The following is a 4746-nucleotide window of genomic DNA, read 5'->3' as shown; positions in this document are numbered from 1 at the left end:
ATTTTTTAAAGAAAATAATTAAAACTGAGGCTTTTTCCCAATAAAGGGGAGAAATAACCATAGTAAATCATACCCTGGTTACAGGCTAATTACCACATCCTATACAATGTGGATATGCTCAACATGTATTCAATGATAATATGAATAATGAACATTTGCAATTTTAAAATCACCAATCACTGGCCAATGTTGTGAATTCATAAATGCTGAAATAAATACTTAGAAATAAGTCTCTTTTAAAAACTTTAGTCTCAGTCTTTATAGTTCAACCCAAATATTACATACAAATAATGCAGCAAATAAATGGACATTTCTGCTAATTTCCACTGGATTTCTTCATAATACTGCTGTCTGGTGTTGCATTAGTGAAGACACTTCCCACAGCTACATGGGCACCCCAGAGACTGTGACAAATCTCTTTACAGCATCCAAGGTCATCGACAGAGAATCCTAAATGTCAGTAGCCTTCATCTGTTTCAAAAAGTGTGTTGTTTGTATATGGCCCAAAAATGCCAAACCAGATGATGGATCAATAAAGTCAGCCCGATATCCCTCAGCTTGAAGAGCATAGCAAATTTCCTTGGCACCACTGATGAATTTTTCTAAGAGAACTTCTCTTTCAAATTCTACTTCTTCATTCTAACCAATCATATCACTCTTAGTTTTTTGTGTTACAGTCAGAATCATTAGTTTGCTATTAGCAACTTCTGGAAACAGTGATTCAAAATCTCTTGCAGCAATTCTGGGCATATCTGTATTGCACACTCTACTCTGGCACTTTCAAAGTAAGTTTCTGTGCTGTTAATTTTGTGTTCAACAGGTGCCTCATTACCCTAAAATTCATTAACGCATTGTGCCTTCACAAACTTGTCTTTCACCTGATAAAGTTTCTGCTAGAATATCAGACACAGTTTTATGAACCAGGCTTTCTTTGGTGAACCAGTCCCATTGAGGTGACAATCAAAACCTATGTTCCCAGGAAGCTGGAACCTCTATGTTGAGGTGCAAATGGTCCCATAGTTTCATCAGGCCACACTGTTTGAAAGCATGTTTCTGGAGGTGCAGAGGCCACATGAGGCCCTTCAGAACTCGATAATCCTGTAGTTGAAAAGTCTTTGCGATCGACAACCCTTTTAACTAAAGAGTAAAATCCTGGGCAATAGGAAGCCAGTCTGGCACTGTTCCAAAGCACACTGGCTATCTCTACTGGAAAGGACGGTTCGCAAAACAGCTTCCCTTTGGAAAGCTATTCCGGTTACCACCACTGCCTCCAGCTGTCCCAGAACCTGACACTTTTGCTGTCAAATAGTGGCCCGAATCCTTACTTTTTAATGAGAATTTTCAGGAAGGCATTTCAGTGTTTTTGTCACTAGAAGATGTATCTCCAGTGAAGATGCTCCTGCCTCCAGAAAGCTCTGACATGGTGTAATTAAGTCAGGAACCTTTGGTCCTCTCTGTTCTTTGGGGTGCAAAAGAATGAGACAGACAGGCATGTGGGGGTGCCAGGACATCCTGGCCAGTGGGGGGATGTCATACAGTGGCTGCCTGTACCACACTGGCTGCTGAATACATGTCACCCTGGACACAGGCTTGCCAGTATGGGCTGGGACATGTGGCAGTCAGGGCTCTTAGCCCTGATCACGTGGACATGGATCCAGTGGTAACTCTCACCTTTGCAGCTGAATCTCTCTTGTGTGCTAATCCACATATTTGCCAAAACTATAATGGTTCACTCTCTATTTTCCGTAATAGCCTCAGATTAGAGCAGTGGGATAATTTCCTACTCTGAATGACTGGTTCCCTATGCCCACCAGATAGCTCAGTCCACCAGGGCCTCGTCCAGTCCTGAGGAAGCTGATCCCCATTGAAGACAGCAGACAGCCTGCCTGTGTATACTCCCACTCCTCCCCAGGATCTCAGAGACCTCCCTGGATCTCCAAGGGTCCCATCCTGCATCCCTTCCTTCTCCTTCTGCAGAGCAACCTCCACCATACCTCTACCTTCAGCAGGAGACCCCCAGACATTGCCTCACCTCTGAGCAGCCACAGCACACCAGCCTGTTACTGATTTAATTATTTGATGATGTCCTTCCTCAAAAAAGCACTTAGGTCTCATAGAAGGGGCTCGTAGCTTCAGTCAGGGATCCATGAATTCCTCAAATTGGTGTTTTATCAAGAAACGTTTTAGTGTGTATGTGGAATGAATGCATAAACTAATGTAAAGGAAGATGCTTAAAATACTGAACCATCTTCTGAAGGGACGGATGAGATCTGGATTCCTGGTAAAAGTCATTCTCTCCAGACTTTTACTTTCCATGTGGAAGAAAACCACAGGAACTACTAACATGTGTAGAATGATTTACTTACAGCTAAACTTAAGAGTTTAACAGGCAACTTTTTCATAACTTACGCATCACTTGATCCTCCAAAGCTTCCAAGTTATGAAAAGGGGAAAGATGATGCTTCTCTGTCGCAGACCGGACAGCTCAGGGTGAGAAGGCCCAGGGACAAGGCTGAGTTGCCCGCGTGGTCTGCGGAGCCTCGCACTCAGGACTGCGTTGGTCAGCCTCTCTGTTCCAGAAACGGCCTCCACGGGGGCAGGAGTGGAAATCAGAGGCCGTCAAGGATGGAGAATCCGGGAGGTCTCCCTCCAACCCAGCAGCAAAAAGGCCTGTGAAGCCATCAGACCGTAGTTCTTCCGAAGCCGCTGAGGAGCCGAGTCCGGGGTAGCCGAGCAGCCTGGAAGGCGCAGAAGGACCAGGGCGCAGGCGGAAGCCCGGGCTCGGGTGGAGCAGGCGTGGAAGAGGAGGCGCGCACGCCCGGGAGAGCTCAGATCCAGCGTTTATCACACAGGGAAGGGGTGCCGCATGCCCGGGAGAGCTCAGTTCCGGCGTTTAGCACACACGGACGGGGCGCCGCATGCCCGGGAGAGCTCAGTTCCGGCGTTTATCACACACGGACGGGGCGCCGCATGCCTGGGAGAGCTCAGTTCCGGCGTTTAGCACAGATGGATGGGGCGCCGCAAGCCCAGGAGGACTCACGTCCAGCGTTTGACAAAGGGGGACCCCGCGCGGGGCTGCCCTGAGGCTGCAGAGGCGGGCCAGCCGTGTGCGCCGGAAGCGCGTCCCCTGCAGGAGCCGCGGGAGCTCCACTGGCCCTGCGGACTGGCGGGCGGCTCCCAGGACGCTCCCGGGTGCAGGCGCGGCGCCCCCGGCTGGAGGAAAGGCGCGGAGCCCACCCAGGCCTTTCCTGCTTGCGGAGCCCATGCCACCCAGTGGGGGCAGCAGACCTGCTGTCGGCAGGGCGCAGGCAGATGGGCTGTGGCGGGAGAGGTGAAGGGGAAGCGTCCACTCCCGGAGGAGACGCAGGAAAGGCTGCACCCAGACCCCTCAGGGTCCCCTCCGTCCCCCGCAGGACCCACCACCCACAAGGGCAGCGGGGAGCTGTGGGGGGAGGAGGGGCAGGTCGCTGAGAAAACCTGGACTGTGCGTCCCAGCGACGCGGGCTTCTCAGACTGGGGCTGCGTGGAGAACCAAGTCTGCCCACCCTCAACTCGCAGCCTCAGGAGACCACCAGACACAGTCGGCTGAGGAGAAAAAGCCCCAGGGCCGCTGGTGGGTGCAGATGCACCCGGAAGGCTGAAGATGGCGCCACACAAGGTCACGTAAGGTCACGCTGGAGGCGCCTGAAGCCAATGCTGCCAGGAAGGGCGCCACGGACTACACAGTTCAAGCCCAGCTCACCTCTGACCAGACCAATTCAGCACCTCAGAGGCCTGAGAGGAGGGAAGCTGAAGGCGGCGCATCATCACATGTGCCTCAGCCTCTGCTGCTCTGGGCAGGATGTCTGGCATTCAGAGATGATGAGACACACACACACACACACACACACACACCCCACACACCACTGTCAACAGACACAATAATCAACAGGACCACACTCAGAGATGTCTTAAATATTGAAACTTGCTGTCAGTTTGTCGTGGCCACTCTCTATGGAGGATGGATTCTCACCCCAAGTTTGGTTCACATGTTGAAACTAATGAGGCCAACACATACTACAGGAGAGTGTTAAAAGGGTTATTTTACCCACATAGTGAGACATTCTGGAGAGATCAGGACAGATCTCCCATGCAGGCCCAAAATTGGCTTGAGAAAGCTGGAACAGTCCTGAGGATTCATGGTGGTAGGGGATGGCCCCCGGTGAAGATTCCTGTGCACAGTAAGGGCTTACATGGCTTGAATCTCCTGCAAGCACCAGAGGAGGGAAAACCTGGGCTTTCTTATCAGCAGGCCCAAACGCTAGGCAGAGGGAAAGAGGGAGGGCTACAGAAGCTTTCAACAAACACCAAAAAATGGAGAGATTCTTTATGACAAAGATACAGATAAATTAAAATTTACAAGTAAATAGTTAAAAAAAATAAGTACATAAACTAATAAATAAATGGATGTATCATTAACATACGCTCTAGTGGAAAAGGTGGCAACATGCCTGAATACAGGGGGAATTTCAGCAGAGAGAAAGGAGTTGTGTGAAAAAGATAAAAAGGAAATCATGGATATGAGAAAACATGGCAAAACATGTGAAGATTTTCTTCAGTGGGATTATTAGTCAACTCTATGGCTGAGGAAGGAAACCATGAAATTTGATAGGCCAGTAAAATGACCCACAATGGAACACAAGCATGTAAACAAACAAACAAAAAACAGTATCCAAGAGCCTGAGTGCTATCAAGCACACTAGCACA

General features: G+C 49.4%; 1 pseudogene; it reads right to left on the bottom strand.

Moving 5' to 3' along the window:
* Positions 1 to 316: 316 nt before the first annotated feature.
* LOC108296305 lies at positions 317 to 1992 on the bottom strand (annotated as a pseudogene).
* Between the last annotated feature and the right edge of the window lie 2754 nt (positions 1993 to 4746).

This window comes from Cebus imitator, unplaced genomic scaffold, assembly GCF_001604975.1.
Source record: "Cebus imitator isolate Cc_AM_T3 unplaced genomic scaffold, Cebus_imitator-1.0 Scaffold703, whole genome shotgun sequence".
Taxonomy (NCBI): Eukaryota; Metazoa; Chordata; class Mammalia; order Primates; family Cebidae; genus Cebus; species Cebus imitator.
This window is presented reverse-complemented; position numbering and strand designations above follow the sequence as displayed.